Source organism: Lutjanus erythropterus, chromosome 16 (genome assembly GCF_056507025.1).
Source record: "Lutjanus erythropterus isolate fLutEry1 chromosome 16, fLutEry1.hap2, whole genome shotgun sequence".
NCBI classification, from domain to species: domain Eukaryota; kingdom Metazoa; phylum Chordata; class Actinopteri; order Lutjaniformes; family Lutjanidae; genus Lutjanus; species Lutjanus erythropterus.
This window is the reverse complement of record NC_139332.1, coordinates 30433995-30453585: the sequence shown is the minus strand read 5'-3', so window position 1 is coordinate 30453585 and position 19591 is coordinate 30433995. Positions and strand designations below refer to the sequence as shown.

Below are 19591 nucleotides of genomic sequence, written 5' to 3'. Positions count from 1 at the left end.
AGTGGATTAATCCACATCTGGTGCTCCGGTGAATATTTGCAGGACAGTGTATGTGGGACTGAGTAATAACAAACTGCAGTAGCTCCATTCTAAATCACATGCTTTTTTTATTTTCTTTTTACTTTTAGTACTCCAGCTGCCTTCACAACTGCTGCATGCAGTATGCACACAATTAAGACACAGTACTTCATCATATCATTGCACCATCCCTCTCATTCATGCGTCTGTCACAGTCTATAGCTGTCGTCTTTCTGTGCTGTCAGGGCAGCTCAGCTGACGAGACGTGTTTTCTGCCGTGCAGAGAATTGCTGGTCAGAACAACCAGAAAAGGATGCTGGCCTGCATATTGCAAAATGCGACCAAATGTAGAAGGACATCTTGATATTTTTGGCATGCTGCAGTTGACACACTATGTATTCGGACATACTAAATCTTTTTTTGGCATGCTAAATAGTATGGTAGTATGGGTATTGGAAAACACAGAGTGTGTGTGTTGTTGGTGATGAACAAACATGTCACCCAGTGTAACAGAGTGGTAGAAGATATATCAGGCTTTGTTACACATAAAAGGAGATTAATTGAGTGTTGATTCTGAAAAAAACATAGAATATTGACAGACTTATCCTTTAACTGAGACTTGAGTCAAAGAGTAACGTCTGTCAAAGCAACACGAGTCTGGAGCACTCATGATGTTTAGAGCACATGAACATACAGTTCTTTAAGGGAGTCAATGCAGGGTGAAGTAAAGGTCAGCCTATAAATATGACATCCAACCTTCTCATGCACCGAGCCACAGCTCTCTTCATATACTACGAATATGTCAAAGGGTGTGACATTTGGTGGGACAACACGCTGAGCCAGACCACTGCCAGGCGGGGGTCAAAGTTCAACGCCGTCAGGGGCGAGAACGTTTGGAAAACAGAATGTGACTGAAGGTTAGTCTGAATGAATGAAACCTCACAAAAAGAGTTAAAAAAAAAAACACTACGATAAGATAAACGTGGTCCTTTTGTGTGGACATGCATGTTATGGTGTAACGGTGTACATACCTGCAGTTTATATAAGGCCGAGCTTGAGAAATGCATTGTCATTGGTCAAGGCTGCATTCCAGCTGCACTGATAATTCCCATGATCCAGCACAAGCATGCTTTATCAAGTAAAAGGGAACCTGGTTGCTATGACAACCCCAGTGGTTAGACAGCTGGTTAGTTATTCAAGTCTCATTCTCTCCTGTCTGATATTTGTCTTTCTGCTTCTCAGACTGTACAAACGTGTTGGTTTCTGGTTTTAAAATTACCCCAGCTCCTAGTGACTTTTCCTTCCATTATCTGAGGCTGTTATTTCTTACTCTCTTTATTTGCTGCTGTTCTTTGGTTCTGCTTGTTCTTTCTTTTGATTTCCACAACAGTTGAGCGAAAAAACCCTCCACCCAAGCAAGTGTAATTTAATTTAATACTATTCTTTAACACTGTGTTGCTGTACTTTTCCCAGAAATTGATCTGTTTGTAAAATTACCTGAAATTCATATTTAAATGTCTGCATGATGGTTCACATCAGGGCAAGCAAATGTGAGAGGAGACAGGAGGAGAGAAGGGAGGAGAAAAAGGTTGAAAAAATAAAAAAAGACCTCAGCCTGGCAGGAGCACTTTAGGAGAAAATCTGAAAGTTATTTAATAGCCAATGTTTAACATACAATTTAATTTTCCATCAAAGAAAGTCACAAAAATGTTTGTGTAGACTGTCAGTTACTGTTCCTGGAAAGAAGGAAAATCAGAATCAGATAAATTTAAAACTGGCAGGTCAAACTTTAAAAAAAAAATCAAAAATGATAATCGACGTATCTCTAAGAATGTCTTCCCTGTCAGTATTGCTGGAGCAGTAAAGGTCACTAAAATCCCAACATGTCCGCACAGATCAGCCAGAGGTGAACAACAGTGACACACCTTATTTCCCCAGTGGATGAATGTCATCTTTATGCTTTTATTTTGGTAAGGCACATTCATATGCGCATATGAACAAATTGGCCAGTCAATAGGCCAAAACATTATACCATTTTTTGCACAAATATTCTATTTATGACCATAAGAGAACCTCACTCTTAAGCTTGTATTATACTTCCAAACAGACACGTACACAGACAGCTGCAGACGCCACAGACGCCTACTAGATCTGTTTATACAACACTCTGAGTCCGCTTGGAGGAAACGTTACACACACGCGCAGTATATCAGCTTCTATAGTGGCAACAGTGGGACATATAATTATAGCGGTTTTATTCTTTATCATATATATTCTCTGATGTTCCGACACCATTTTTCCTTCCTGATACGTTTACATATCAGCTGATACTGAGTACCAATATGACACCAGTGCATTTAAAATATATTACTTGTATTTTACATGTGACATGACTGCGATCACTGTTGTACAGCCAGGCTCAGGTCAAAAAGTTCGCTGTAAGAGATGCTGCTGGAGATGATGCTGTGTGCAGACTCGTGTATTCACTGATACCTGATCCAGCATTATTTTAGGTTCTATCAGAGGCACTTCAAATACTGGTATTAGAAAAACCCTAATATCAGCCATTTTTTAGACCTCCCCACCTTCTCCAAAACCTTGAGAGCCGAGTGTCTTGGTTTAGTAACACTATATACAACCACTAAAGGTCAGAAGACGATGGTACGGCTGCTGGAAAATGATCACATGACATTTTACTGCTTAGATCTGTCATCTCTGAATTATTTCAAAACTGTTTACTGACTACTGGAATTCAATATGGCAGTGAGAATTCTTTATCTCTGCAAATTTACAAATGTGTAATATTGACCAAGTCTGACTTGTTATTCACTACATGAAAAAAGAAAAAATCAGCAAAAGAACCCTGATTTATTTTGGTTGTGTGATGGTCACATGTTGAGGCTTTTTAATGACTAACAAGACTTTGTTTTGTCAAGATGATCAGGAAACACCAGGCTGTTCAGACAGTATGCTATACTGCTAATAATAGGACAATTGTTTTATGTATATTTAATGTTTTGGAATTTTTGGAATTGTATATTATGATTCTCCATGTGACCATCTTGTTTTTTGTTACTGTCTGGTGTCTTACGAGACAGAATTATAAGACAGTATGTGCAGGACACTAATGAATAAAAATTATGTAAAAAAAAAAAAAAATCTCATAATGGCTACATTACACCCATATTAAACTGGTTTCTGTGTCATGGAGGCATTTGTGTTGAAGGTTAGTTTCCTGGCAGCACAAATGAGACGCTAAATTCACAAACTAAGAGCCAACTGGTAAGTAAAAGCCATTTTACCAAGGGGTAAACAAAACAACAGGGCAGTGTACAGGCGTCAGACCAAACACATCAGAAATCAGCAGGCAGGACTTGGACAACAGAAGATCAGAACTGGTTGTAGGTCACAGATAGGACAGAGGCAGGCAGGATGTATCTGAAAAAAATGAAGAAGAAAACTGCAAAAAAAAAATGGGCAATCACCTTCACTGGTTTCATATAATGTTGTTTTTTCTTCATCGCTTTCCATGAAATGATTTTATCCGAGTCGCCCCAGGAGGCTCAAACTGTTTATGGAGATGACCTTTTATAATTTCATTTTAAGATGATGACATTTATAGCGTTTCCCTGCGTTAAAGGCTGGATGTGACAGCGGTGTGGGAGATGTGGGAGAAAGGAAAATATAGATGCGCCATAAAGGTCGAGAAGCAGATCTGAGTCCAGAAGACGGGAGTGGGCGATAAAACCTGCCGAGTCACCAGGACGAGAAACACACAATCTGTTTAGCATCTCACATCTCCATAACCGGATCCTTATCCTAAGGTGTGATAAGATATGCATGTGAATTTAAACTAATCATCTGTGATTTATAAATAAACTTAGCAATTCTAATTATTAAGCCCTTGCTATATATCTATCTTGGGGGAAAAGGGTCCCATGACATACTTCTGACAGCCCATAATTCCAAAACCCCTACAAGACTGAATAAAGGTCCCGCTGAAACAAAAAGTCCATTTGTCTGACAGCCTCTTATCCTAAAAACAAAGGAACATTGCTCCGAAAATACATGCACACCCTGCAGTTGTTAAACCGGTGAGTGCTGGTTCTGTATATGGTGCTGAACCAGTGGAGTTTTGCTCTTAACATCTTTTTGGCTTTACACCTAATTACATTTCAAGGGATTTTACTGTCACAGATAAATCTGAGTTTGTTTATGTAACTGGCCTTGGTGCAAAGAGCATTTGTTTTTGGGATAATGGGCTTTTGGACAAATAGGCTTTCGGCCCAATGAGCCAATTTTTGGACTACTGGGGTTCTGGAATAACAGGCAATCTTAAAAAAAAGCCCTTAGGTGCACAAGAGATGTGCGTCATGCTTAAATGAAGAAATGCACAGTTAGTTTGAGAAGCAACAGCCACCACGACTGAACAGACTGAAAACATCATCACCATCAGAAACAAAAACTTAATCAGGATATAAACAAAAGCCACGCTAGCAGCTCAGTGAAGCTTTACTTAGACTCAGCTGTGCTTTGAGCTGAAGCCAGAGGGGAACTTCACATTAGGCAAAGGTCAACAATTGCCTCAGGCCCCAAGTTACTCAGGGCCCAATGAAACACCTCATAAAGTTGTGTTTTTTCTTTAAACTTTTTTTTTTCACTGATTATGTCTTTCTAAAAAAAAATCCATAAACAAAAACGCATCAGGGTGCTTAATTTTATAAGTGTTTCAGGGTCTCCACACTAACTTGTGACTGTGTCATGATTTTACTATCTGCAGAAATGATTCATGAAGACAAAGTAACCAAACAGCTTGGCATGGTGTACAGACTGTCGAAAAATGAAGTGAAGCTACACCAGCCAATGTTGTCTGGCAAGAGATACAGAAGTATCCGCTGCTGTCAGCTGTCATTTGAATCATATAAACATGCAATGACAAAGTTAACAAGCTGATTTTTAAGATATATAATGATCACCATGTTCACGTTAGTTTAGAGCGTGGGGAGCCCTCGCAGTTACTGCAGGGGGGCTGCCAAATTATTGTTGGAATTTTTTTTTCATTATTGCCATTAACATGACAAAACCATTAACTGTATCATTATCCCAAGTGTACAGACACTCTTGTGAGCCACACTGGATCATTTTGGATCAAGCGAGAGACTCTGACACACCCTCAGTCTCAAAAACCACCACCAAAAGTGCAGAGTGCAATCCCTGATTTAGTGTTAGCACGCTAATTAGCACTAGCCAGAAAATGCAACTGAGGTTGATGGGAAAGTCATTTGTTTTGCAGTTAATCATTGGGAAAAGTACAGCAGCACATTACTGGACAAATTAAAAACTTAATGTGATCCCTCGAGCCACACCGCTAACAGAACAGCTCTTTATTGACCACAGGGAACAGAAAAAGTCTCATCTGAGTCACATTTAACAGGAAAATATGAAGTGAAGATTCCAGTGTGAACATAGCATCAAGAACATGAGGGTGGATGCAGTAATCCAACGCAGACATGATTATAAATATTCTGTCTGCACCAACAGACGAGCGTGTTGACTGTTCAAACGTCATCTTCAGTATGTGGATATCAGACAAACTGAAGCACATACAAAAAAGAAGCAGAGATCTCACAACCTGGAGGATAAAGAGAGAAGAAGAGAGGACGAGGAGGTTCAGGGACAGACGTGTAGGAAGAGATCATCGCACAGTCAGGAGGAGACAGGGAAGGAAAAAAGATCGTTCCTGAACCACAGACATTTGAACTGTGTCTGCAAATAAAAGAGAAGAAATGGAGTCACTCTTTCACTGCTGTGTGGCGCCCTCTAGTGAAAACACGCTGAGACACCTGGAGACATACCATCGACACACTGTCAACATGGAAGGTCATTCATGGGTTTTATAAACAGTCTGTGTAACAAAATAATCAAAGATCACATTTGGAGTCAGACGACAACATTATTTTACAGTATATTCTTACTGTCTATGGTGATCTATAACTATACTTGCCAACCTTGAGACCGATAAAATGAAACTAACAAAATAATAAGTGCACTGCACCATTCATTTTACTTTTAATTCTCAATGCAGAACAATTCATTCCTTTAGCAGGAACTTGCATAAATTAAAACTAATATTCATCACTTTCCTTTTTTCTGTTTTTTTTTTTTTTGCCCCTACCTATCAAAGAAAATTGATGCAGCAGATTTCAAAATCCCCTGAAATGGGAATTCTTCTTAGGAAGTCTGGTTTGGTGGAGCTGCTTTGTCGTCTGGGTGGAAACTTTTAGGGCTTATACACACTGTGTAGTGTTGGTCAGAAACACGTCGTGATAATAAAAAGGAAGAAATGTTGTGAAATATTTGTCAGAAATCGGGAGAAATACAGGAGAGTTGTGAATGATGAAATTAATCGCCAACTATTTTTATAACTGATTCATTGGTTTGAGTGAAAATTCTTTACTGCTCTCTGATTGAAAAACAAGACATTAAAAGCTGCTGGGAAACACTGATTGATTTTTTTCACCATTTTCTGACATTTTAAAACAAACAACTATTCGATTAATCAATCGATTAATTGAGAAAACAAATGACCGATCAATTGACTGTAAAAATAATTGTTAGTTGCACCCTGATTTATATAATGTCTCTGGGTCTGTTCTCTTGAAACTCATCATTATCTAATGTATACCTGGAATCACAGTTATTCAGGAATTAATAACAAACGATTCATTCTTACTTAATGATCAGCCACATTTTTATTTAACAGACAGTGAAGTGTTACCATGTGGTGTACTAGAGTTGTGTGTCGTGTTTTAATTTTGATGGTTTCTGATGCTTTGCCATTATTTTTCCTCTCTGGTGTTCAAACCAATTAATGTGTGGAAAATGAGCATCAGTCCAGATTTTCAGAGCAGCTTGAGAAACTGCTGCAGCTGTCAGACGTAAACAACCATCATTTTTCCTCAGTTCTTCACTGTGCTATAATTTCCAGAGGTCAGTTTAGATTATATTCTCACTCCTGATAAACTGCACAGCTGTTAACTTGGGGGACAAAAAAACCAAGACATCATTTTCTAAGTGGCATTTTGCCATTATTTGGCACAAATTGAATCTGAATCACACTCTCATGAGGCCAAATAAACCAAAAATTAAAGGAGGAGACGCACCAGAGGTCACAGACATATGTCTGACATGAGCAAAAAATAAAATAAACCTAAAAAATGCTGACTTGCATATCACAGCTAGAAACTACAGCGGTTTGTGATTATCTCATTAAACGAAGTCCTGTGTGACCGATTGCCCCCGGCCGCCATTTTAACCCATCTTCTCCCCGCAGGATTAGACCATCCGTCTTCATCGAGCTGCAGCCTCTGCCTCGTCCAGCCCGACTAAATCTAAGAGCTTTCCTGGCAGACGGAGAGAGCATCGTCCTTGTCTTGTCCTCTGTTACAGGAAGGGGCCTCTAATCAGCTCTGCAGAGAGGATGCTGGGATAACTGGCAGGAAACCAGGTGAGGAGAGGTAAATGAGATGGGATGGATGCTGCTGCTGAGGTGGGCTGTGTGGGATTTTCCATTCATAATTAAATACTAGAAAACCCAGTTGTGTATTAGTTCACACTGCAAGAACGGTGCATTTGACCAAGTGTGACAGCAACACATAACGATATTTTAATAATTGTTTACTCAAATAAAAGTGATTAATTGTATTTTGTGACATTTTCTGACACAAAACTTAATTCTAAACACTTTGTTAGGACCATTCACTCACGTTCCTTTCTTCTTTCATTGATTAATTTCTTTCCACCGACTCATTCATCATTTCATTCATTAATTCTGTCCTTCAATATTGAAGTGGCCTACACTTTATAAGGTTATGTAAGGTTACATGAGGTTATTTCAATCTCTCTTTTATTCATGAGTTAATTCAACATGGTAAAAAGAGGACAGAAAAGCTTCTTACCACCTGATGCTGAAGATAGTGAGGTTAGAACTCTGTCAAAGTACTTTAAATTAGCTTTGGTCTGTCTGTTTTTTTTTTTTTTTTTAACATTTCTTATACCAAGGTCACTGAAAAATGATAAATTCTGATTGGCTGGAAGGTGTGAATTAACTTTTAGCAACCGGACAGGGTCACTGGATGCTCTGGGTCACAGGAGGCGGAATTAAAATAATGTTGGCTGCAGTGAAGCTGCAGTCTGGCGGTCTGGAGGGCGGACGAGTGACCAAAACTGAAATAATTTTCAGCTGCTGTCGTATCAAGCAAGGGTGAAGGTTTCATTTCAATGTTGCAGAGGACAGACACTTAATTTTCTGCATTCCGGTGACTTTTATGCATCAATTTATAGTGGGAATGTCTTAATTTATGTTAGGAAAAACACTAAATTTGGGCAGTGACGATGGGAAATATAATGAGGTTAATGCACTGAGGCTCCCAGGTAAGCGGTTCATCAAAATAAAAGTCCCCTGCTACTCTCATGTTTTAATCCATGTGTTCTAAATGTTGAGGTTGACCTGTCCTCTCAATCCCCTCCTCCTAAAAATAAAAACATAAAGTGCCTCTGTACTGCTCGTCTAGTGTAATCCAACTCTCCTAAAGCCCCAGCGTGCCGTTCACACTGTCACACCGCAAACACCTAGTTCAGACAGTGTGCACGTGCACATGAACGTGGCTTCAAGCTGAGGATCTACAGCGAAGACTCAGGCTACAAACATTGTGTAAATGATGTCTTTCAAGTCAACATAGCATGTTGGGATTTTAGGAGACTTATTACACCAGACGAGTCATATGGAGGCATTGCATTATTTGGTTTGGTTGTTTTTTTACATTTGAAAACTGTTCACGTCCATTGTTTGGGAGATTGAAAGGACCAGTGTGTGTAACTTAATGACGTCTAGCAGTGAAGCTGCAGATTGGAACACTCTGAATGAGCATGCAGGAGAACCTACCTCAGCAGCGACACTCATCATAAGCAGGGTTTGATCATTTTGGGTTACTGTAGAAACATGGTGGTGCAACATGTCAACCTCCCTGGAAGAGGAACCACTCCCTCTGTAGATATAAACAGCTATCTCTACGGTAACAAAAACACTATTATTCTTATTTTCAGGTGATTATACACTAAAACATGTTTATGAATATTATATTCAATTTCTGCCATATTCTGCCAGTAAATCCCACAAGTTTTACACACTGTACCTTTAAGATACAGATGAGGTAGAAATATTCTTAATGCTCTGATATATTTCTCTACTTGTTTTGGTGAAATATGGCAGAAATGGAATACAGGGTACATTTCCTATTCCATGTTGCATCGCTATATTTCTATAGCGCCTTTCACATTTTGCACAGCCTTCACTTGGAAGGGGAGGGTGAGGTGTTTGCAATCTACAGGCTCACTGCAAGATGCCACTGAATCCTGCACATTGATACAATAAGAAAATAAGGTCCTAAGAATGAACTATAGACAGAAGTGACTTAATAAAGCAAAAGATTTCTGCAGTGCAGTGAATAAAGGCTAAAAAACTGTCAACAGAAACATTTCTCCACATCTGTGACTCCTGCAGACCTGGACGGGGAGTCCTGACCTCCAGACAGACTGAAAGTCAGAGGGACCTCCAGACAACATGAGGGTAGCCAAAGCCTCTCCATGAAACACATCACACACACGCACACGCACACACACACACACTGTTAACTTACCTGCCACTCTGTATGTGTCACCTGGGCTTTGTGCTGTCTCAGGCTCTGTCAGATTTTTCTGCTGAGGCGTCGAGGAGCTCGTCACCTCCACAGCTTATCTGCCGTCCTCGCCGACCACAGAAGAGACTCAGGGCCGGTCTGAGGTCTGCTGCTGTCGCTCAGATCTCTTCTTCAGTCTCTGAGAGAACAAAACCAGAAATAAAACCTCTGAGGACTTTTCTCTGTGGGGGGGGGGGGTTGTGTAAAAGAGTTTCTATATGCTGTTGTAATCGCGTTTCTGAACATTGTGAGATGGGGCATTTGGCCTTGGCAGAATAAATGCCACACATCTTAGAGGTATTAAGGAAAAATGTTTACATGTCACAAGAAAAGCAAGCAATATTACTGGCCGTGAAGTTTGCATATCTTAGACGAAGAGCGCTCTCCAAGTGTCCATCCTCATCTACAAGGGTTCAGTGGCACCAGAATGGAAAATGATGAACCGGCTCCCAGTATTTCCATAACAGTAGTGGATAAAAATGTGCATTAACTTGCATTATTTTTCTAATTTTCTCAAAATTCTGTTAAAATTTGTGCTACATTTGGATGGAGACATGTCTACGGCTTGTAAATGATTTACAATGTCATGGACACTTATCCAATTACTTTATGTCCCCTTAAATTGGGGGACTTTGCATAATAGGGGCTGCACTTCCTGCACTTAACGTGGATGTGAGAACCTCCTATTAAAGCTTAAAGTTAGTGCTTCGACCCCAACGTCACTGATTAATTTAAAATCCAATGTGCCGGAGCACAGAGCCAACAGAAAGAAAAATGTGTCACCGTTCTAGTCATTTCTGTCTGCGCAGTATGACATCGCCATGGCCTCTGTATGATAAAGAAAATGCTGTAGAAATAATTGGAGTTTCCATTACAGAGCTCTGGTTCCCCGCTCTGCACAGAGACAGTGAACTCGACCCTCAGGAGTGGTTTGTTTTGCTTTCGGAAGCCTGACGCGTGGCCTCAATGCGGCTTCAGAGGCCTTTTCACAGCAGCGGGGAGCCGAGCAGCAGAAAACAAAGAGTATCGATTGAGCCGGACTCGAGTGTGGGATCAATCGTTATGGCATTTACTGTGAGCCCTGCGAAGCGGCTACTGGACTTTGTGTCCCCATGTTTATTTGTGTGTACTTCTGTGTGTGGGTGTTCGTGTGTGATTGTGTGAACGTCATCATTCATGTCATGATGCTCCGGTGGCGCTGATGTGTCTTTTGTTTGTGTGAACTGAAGCCTTTATGGCACTAAATGGACAAACTTCATATTCAATTCATATGAAGATACTCTGTCAATACTGGGAAGTAACGCTGAATCATATGCACAGACACTTTCTTTTACAACCAGTTGATTTAGTAAACTGTTGTGAAATGGCCTTCAAATTCCCTCCAGTTTCAGCTGAATCGACTGAAGTCCATCAATTCTGTCAGATGCTCATGAAACAGACATCGGTGGGGTTGCTTGCCACTAACCCTACCCGCTGAATACTGAACTGCAGTGCAGACGTACTGGAGCACACGTTGCAGTAACACCACAGTCTCTTCAGCCCTGCTCTCGACCACAAAATCATTGTGATTGGCTGCTCCACCAGAAGACGCATCACGATTTGTTATCGCATGCTTTCGGTTTATAAAGATGATGATCGGTTCACAGGCGGTCTGTGAAAAGTGCTGCCTCAACCTCGTTATTCTCGGCACTTCAGTTCATCTGAATTTAAAACAGGTCAAAACCTTGTATATGACTGGAGGGTCAGTAATCAATACACACATTATTAAACCATTAATCAAAACCAATAACATCGTCAATGCCAGACAACCTTATTAAAGCCTACTTTAGGAAGTGTTTCTGTATTTATGACGACAATCGCGTGCAGAGCTCAGCTGTCAAGCATGACATGAAAAACCCTTTTTTTATAAAACTAAAAAAAACAATTAAAACCAAACTTATGAGAAAAATAAACACAAACAAACATCAGCGTGGGAATAATTACCTAAAATACCAGAAAACATGTTTGAGAAAAATTTATTTGACACATTCTTTTATTTTTTTTTAGTTTGTCACGTGTTATCTCCTAAAATGGGGGGTGTGGAGTTTATGACCTATACTGCAGCCAGACACCAGGGGGCAGTTTAGATGTTTTTGCTTAACTGCAGGGGAGGAATCATGTCATCCATCTTTATGTACGACACTGGTTCAAACAGATGATGATTGGTGTATTCACGAACAATCCGTGAAAAGGTATGTGAGGTGTGTCTCACGCTGAATGCATAGGAGTTGGCACTGCTGCGTGTCCCTCAGAAGGTAAGGGGACTTCGCATTTAGTTTCATTTTTTGCATTTTATTTTAATTTTCAGCATTTTATTATTGAGCATTACGAAGGCAACTGGAGGCCGCTGTCAACGTCTAAGTAACAAAACCTGTCGACTTCTCTGTGTGCTCTTTGCGCCTGCATCCCTCTTAGGCTCCTGCTTGTTGACTAACTCTCACTCCCCAAAACTAGAAGGAACGACATCAAACATCTTCGCTGCCAATCACAAACTCAAATCACTGTCATAGGAAGCTTAAATGACTGACAAGTTTCTCAGTTTCTAAACATACAACACGTTCTCTGGCATCCTGGCACTATCAGTAGCTAAAATAAACTGTTTTACCTCAGCTGAGCTCTGATTCTTATGACAGAGACATAAGTAACAAACCACACACTGTCGCAGCATGTGACGTGTTTCTGAGTTCAAAGGGTAACTTAACGTTAGACTTGTTGAAATGTTTTCACTTCTGCATCACTGCTGGGTTTGATCAGAAATGTGCACCTGTAACACCTGTAACATCCACTTCTACATCACTGCAGCAAGATGAGATGTTAAACCACCGGTAGCCAATAAAAACAAGGTTTTAAGTTGCTCTTCAGAGTGTTTTTACTTTAGTAGATGCACTTGAAACACACTGCATATGTACTGAATTATATAATGCGTCTGCCTCTGTCCCTCTGTCCCTCCCCTCCCGTCCTGCAGAGGAAACCCTGTGCGTGGAGGCCTCTTTAAGCGGTCAGGGTGAGCAGTTAAGGAGTGAGTCCTCCGCTCCGGCTGCCAAGGACAGGATTACCCAGCAGACGGCCACACTGCTGCCGTCACCTCGTCCTGACCCTCGCCTCGTCTTCCACACACACACTCACACTCTCACACACACACACAACTCCACAGAGACACTTCTGAGGACGCTCAACACCAACACCTTTCCCTCAACAACTCCTAACCTGAAGCTAATCCTCTGGCTGCCATCTGGAGGCTTTAAAGGTGACAGTATGTGTTTTGATGTCAGTAAGTCAGTGTGTGATCATTTATAAATGGCCCTTACTTTATTTTTATTCCACTGTTTGCCATTATTTCTGATTTTCCTGGGCTGTTTCTTCCTTCCTCAAACAGTAGACAGCTTTCTTTGTATTTGACTGACAGGCAAGTTAAAGGTAAGGCTGATGAGTTACTTTTAATGAGGAGCAATTTTACCTAATTTCACCTTTAAAACAGAGCGAATAACAAAGTATTTAGTGTAGAACTTTCCCTCCACTGTTTGGAAGAGTGAACTTTGTCCATATGATTTGATTTGTTTTCATTTTTGTGTTATACCCCACTATGTTATTTTGTCTTTAATACTAAGGGTTACAACAGTGGAAAGACTTAACTATATAGTCTGCAGCTGGAGAACCAAAACAATGAGCTAACAGTTATAAATCCTATTCCTGTGCACCATAGAGCTCTATTAGTGTACAAAAACTATTAAAACACATCATTGAGGAACTCTGTTGCACTGGGTGACTTGTTCCTTCATTACCATGATCACACACAATGCAGTTTTTTGACTCAATCCCCCACACACACCATCCTGCTGCCCCAAATACTCATGAGAGCATCAAATGTGGATTAATTCGCCGCTGAAAATAGTCCCAAACAAATGCACCACAGTGAGCAACTGTTAGAGGAAAATAAGAGAATATTTTGGGAAAAAAACAGACTAGAGGCGAAATCCCTCTCCTTTCACCGGACCACCATAGGTCTGTATATCAGAAAAAATATGCATGGTCATTAATGGTTACAGGTAACGTTATAAGGGACAGTGATGTTGACGTGAGACGAGACATTCACTGCACAGTTATTATACAAAAACTAAATGGTAGTTTATTATCCTTACAACAAACTGCAGCCTTCTGAAGTTGCACAGTGACGTTTTAAATTGACAAATTATTTGGCTCTTTCTCCATATTTTTTCCTAAATAAGGTCCCACGGGGGACAGAGGAAGAGGAGGGACTTCGCCTCTCTATTTGGAAAACGTTTGGAAGCCAATGGGCTCAGAGCTGGGAGCCAAAGTCAGGAGGGAAGAAGTATTAAAAGATGGACTGCCACATTGTTTTTGGTCTTTTCAGGGCATTTGTTGGCAAGTTGAAATATAGTCCTTATGTGTAATACTGAATGATGACTGTTTTAGCTTGTATTTCTATCCTTGTGAGGACATCTGGCCCTGCATATTAAAGAAAGGACAAAAAAAAAAGGACAGTGCTTCAACACGTTAAATTCTCATTCTTCATGTGATTTTCGTGTTTGTTTTGCAACTAAAACGCAATTTAACAACTACTGTCCACTGAAGAGCCTTTTGTCGTTTTCTTTTGTCCTCATACGTCCTCGCCCTCGCAAACACACAAACAGACAACCAGCCAGCTGTACAATTATGCATTCATGCACACAAACAGTAACAATCAGAAACAGACACACACATACTCGCAGCTATAAATAGTAGGCTACGTGTTTGTCTTCATAACATTTCACCTTCTTGCCAGCTCCTTCTATTTCTCCCTCGTTCTTACCTTACCTATCTCTCTTTTCAGCCCCCCCCCCTCACCTCTCCTCCTCCAGCTCCCCCCTTTTCTGTCTTGTCTTTCCTCTCCTCTCTCTCAGCCAGAATACTAATAAACCTCCTCCTCATCCCTCCTTCCTCCCCACTCCCCCTCAAGTTTTTTTTTTTATTATTCCTACAGAAGCTCATATTCCCCATAAATTTTCTCTGCTTGAATTCTTTGTCCTCATCTCTCAGCATGACTCATAGACTTTACCCTCCGCTTCATCCCTCCATCCCTTCACTCTCTCGGGCAAGTTTTATTTGGAAAGCACATACGGTTGCTTGGGTTTTACCTCCGTCTCAGTCTTTTCTTCTTTCCTCTCTAATTCCCCATCCCGCTTTCTCCCTCTCCTGCTTATTTTTCCACCCTTTTCCGTATAAACAAAATGTTAATGCTTCTTCAGCGAAGACCACCCGCAAGCTTTCCATCTCCTCCCCAAAACATTTTAATATAAAGTGATATGTTTGCAAATATCCTTGAAAAGGCATGTAGGATTTCTGCACCACAGTTAATATGTGCAACACATGATGCTGATTAAAATGTATTTGCAGATGTGTCATGAATGTTTTAACCTGTAATATTATTTATTCATACATAAGTTTTTGTCCCACAAGTTTTAAATTACATTATTACCTCATAAAATGTAAAGCTCTTTCAGACTGTATGCACTTTACGCCAGACAAAAGATGCCAGTACACCCATTTTGCAAATACCCAATACATTTATTTTTGGCTCTGAAATCAAGAGAAATGACTCATTCTGTCCTGAACAATCTCAGTCCAATTCAACGGCGTCTGGCTCTCCAAAACTAGATACAGAAAAGTGTGATTGCTTTCAAGAACTCGACGTGAATACCAACTGATCTTTGTAAAGTCTGTGAGTCGCAATGTCATGTTCAGACAGACGGCGTCGATTCTTGGTAGTTTAGTGAACACGAATTTTCAGATCTTTTCAGTTTGGAGTGAAGGAGGTCGATGTGACATAAATGAGACATTTAATGGTCACTGATGGAAAACTCCAGAAAGCATTTGTGCATTTTGTACTTTAAATTCATTTTCGTTATGGAGGGTAATATGATGTTCTCGATGCTACGAGCATGAGATGACTGAATATTGTTGTATATAAACTTTTGAGTGAAATCATATGATCATATGATTGGTTTAAAAACAGACAAAAGGTTTCATTTTATACAAATTAAAAGTTTAGTGTGATGAGGAACAGAAACATCTGATTATTTCTTGTGTGATTCTGAATATATTTTCCATCTTATGATATATAGCTCTAAGTCTTGTGCTAAACTTCAAGTCCTAAACAAGTCAAAATGCGCTTGTCACCAAATTCATTTTAACAACAGAACCTCAACTTTTCATTCTTGGTGAAACTTTAAATATCGAACAACGTTGGAAGTTGTTGAGTCGTCTCCATTTGTAATTTCAACCCGCTTGTTTTGCATTTTTGCAGAGCACTTTACTGTTTATGTATTTGTATGTTAACAAATAGCTCCTTTAAAGAAACAACTCTGCATTTACAAGGACTCCGTGCAGGTGAGAGATGGGATGGGGTGTATTCATCAGGGTGCCCTGGTGTCAACATCTCAGCTGTTACAACGAGGCGACAGGAGGAAGCCGAAGCATCACAAGGCTGAGAATTCATCATCCAACTCTTTAGCTGTTCCTGCTGAAGGTGTTTTTTGACTGTGAGCTCAAAATAAAGATAGGGAGACTGAAATAAAAGGAAGATACTGAATATCGAGCTGATAACTGATTTTCCTAAATGAGATAATTCACATTTTACCTCCACTCCTAAAGGACAGTCATGGAGGTAAAGGAGAGTTTCGGATGCTGCTGAGTCAGTCAGAGTAAGACAGGAACAGGTACAATTCTGTTCAACCTTGTTTCAGCAAACATCCACCTGCTGTTCAGGAGCTGCAGCCTGATGTGTGCGTTGAGATCAGTTATGTTATTACAGACAAGCAATTGTGTTCTTTTTGTTCCTATTGGATGATGTCAGGATTGCAGTGAGGACTGTAAACATCTCAGAGTGTGCTGGTACAACTCTGACGACAGAGGAAGGATGACACATTTTGGCACAGTGCAGTGGTGTTTAGGAGAATTATACTGCCCAGTCTGACAGGGCGGGCTGTAATTAAAAGCGAAGATGAAGAGCTGCCACAGCCACAGGCCCGTTCTGATAAAACCTGATGCTGCTTTTTAAAGTAAGATTCCTGGAGAAAGACATGTTAGCTAGTTTAAGACATAAAAACATATATATATATATTTACCGTGTAGTCTGTAATGTCAAAAAGCTGATGAGATTAAAAAATAAAAGTTGAATCCATGTCTTCCGCCATTAAAAGGATCATTTTTGCAGCTATTTTTTCTGTTAGCAACTTAAACCTCATGCATTACGCATGTCTTTGCATGCAGTCTGAATTATGTTGACAGTTTAACATCAAACCAAACAATCCCCTAACTAAAATGTGCCTTTACACATGCACAATTAAATACATACAGTAAATAATACAAATTAGGAAAGGTCCCCACGTAATATAGTTCCATGAGATTAGGGTTTATTACAACTTGGGTCTTATTTATTTATTTCTATCAATTGTGATAATACTGGACTCACCAAATTAATTGTGGAGATCTTGGAACTATAGGTCACACCACCTAAAAGGATCCAGACGATCAAACAGGTTGTAAACAGACTCCAGGTTCTCCAAACGTATCTGAAAGAGAAAAAAAAAAGTTCTCCAAACTTAACAACAAAACATGGAATTTGTGACCATCATCCAAAACAGCTCATATTAGTGTTTTTCTGTTCTGATGCACCTGTCATTTGGATATTTCGATGTTTGAGGTTTGGTTATGTTTAGGCTCAGAACCTTCTAGGTTTGGTAAAGTCAGGGATATAGGTAAAAGAAACCAATCTTGACAGTTGGTAGAAAATGTGACATGAGCGTCAGTCTCCTGTGTCATGATTTGTTGACTCGTCCATTCACCGTGAACTCCTCGTTCAACTTTGACTGACTGTACTCTCACTTTTACTTCTTGTGCCCAAACGATTTACATAAACTGGCAGGAGAGTCGGCTTGATTCCCATCTTTGTCTGACTGCTCGTGTTTCATGTCAGACTTTGTTGTGGTTGTGTGTTCCCAGATTCCAAGATTGCATTTATTGCTTTAGTGAGAACAACGTTACGACAGTACAACAGATAGAAATGGTGGCCAAAACTACATAAACAAGAGCCAAGAAGCAATCTTGGTCTCTATCTGCACATCACTGCTTATTAAACGCTTTCTTAAGACTTTATTCCCCAGAAAAACAGCAGCATCACAATTTCAGCAAAGTCAGTAAGAATTACTCAGCATAATAAAATGTCAGACTCTGACACAGGAGACGACTGTTCCCATTTCCTACTGACAGTCAACACTGGTTTATTTTAACCACGACCATGATTGTGCCCTAACGTCATCTAAATAGATATTTTAACTTAGCTTAAAGGTTTCATTGATAATATTTTTATATAAACAAATATGTATGCACATCCATGGCTGTTTTCCACCAAATAAGCTCTGGTCCTTGAACCGGTTCCATTTAAGATCCTTGGAACCTTGTTGCTATCTAGTGAACTGGCCTGTATTTGCACCATTATTGAGTGGAATCATGGCGATCAAGGATGATAAGGAAAAGAGGGCATTACACAGTGCACAACAACCTGTTGAATATGGCGTGCCCACCTTGGTTCCCAACGAAAACCTGCTTTTTTTTTTTGAGTTCCAGCTGGTAACTGACTTTTCAGGTTGCTTCTTCCTCAGGTGGGTGAATGTTAACGATGTTATCAATAGCACCTTTAACCACAGCAACGTCAGGTCAGAAAGTTTTGGAAAGCACTGACAAAATGTTTGTACATGTTGTTCTGGAGGCAAATTACAAACAACTGTTGGCTTACTCAGAAGTCTTTCTATATATGGCAGGAGTCTGGTTAAAGTGTAAGATGTTTTGAACTCTATCTTCTGTTATAAAAGCTGTAAAACTCTGTGAGTCACCAGCGTGTCTCTGCAGCTTAGTCATCTGTATATTTATTGAGTGTGGGGTTCACAGAGTAGAGTTCAAGGCTTTTGTTCTCTGTATGAGATGGAGATCGAGTTAATATAGTCCCGAGCGCCATCCTTCCTTGCCCGCACTCCTTAGCTGAATCACTGTGTGTTTTCATATTCATACTGTGTGAGACTGAGATGGAGGGAGGCAGCTGGGGAGGCCGGGAGGAGGCGAGGACAGATATGTTTGGAGGAGGAGAACAGCTGTACTGCATTGTTAGAGAGAGACAGATGAGAGATGAGAGGAAAGCCCAGCTGCAGACTCAAACAGGCTGAAGTGTGGTCCGTATTACATGCATCAGATACTGCTCACATCAACACTTGCTCGCCTTTACTCAAGCGGAATTAAATCCTCAAATCCCCCAGCGATGAATATAAAAATTATACATTAGACAGTTGATCAGGGGTGGACGTCTGAGTGCAAATGATGAGAAGGCCTGTGCAGGTTACTGTCGGAGCTTACTTTTGCATGTGGTGGGACTAGCTTAGGTATCCACACCATAAAAGCTCACCATTTCTTCTAGCTCAGCAACATTTACAAAGGTAGAGGTTCAAACTGTCAGATGTAGACAACATTTGGCCCTTTTTCATTCACAGAGCTGGCCTGGCTAAACTCAGTTTGACTCGACCCGTCAGCCCAGCACGGCAGGGGTTTGTATTTCCATTACAATAGGGCTACCTACTTGAAGGTGTGTCTTTTACCTCAAGGGGCTTGAGTCGAGCAGCTGTATAACGGTGGATAAACTGTTCATATATGTCTCTGGTATAAAGATGCTGTTTCCTTAAATTCCTCTCAATAAACGTCCCTTGTTGCTTGTCGTTATTTAAACGCTTTTATCATGAAGCAGCACAAAC

The 19591-nt window shown here is 40.3% G+C and overlaps 1 long non-coding RNA gene across 1 annotated transcript; it reads left to right on the top strand.

Annotated features, from left to right (window-relative positions):
- Nucleotides 1–248: 248 nt before the first annotated feature.
- On the top strand, nucleotides 249–9939 carry LOC146313358 (uncharacterized). The gene is made up of 3 exons (XR_014772101.1): nucleotides 249–935; nucleotides 7352–7525; nucleotides 9581–9939. It is a non-coding gene; the product is annotated as an uncharacterized LOC146313358 (long non-coding RNA).
- Nucleotides 9940–19591: the final 9652 nt, after the last annotated feature.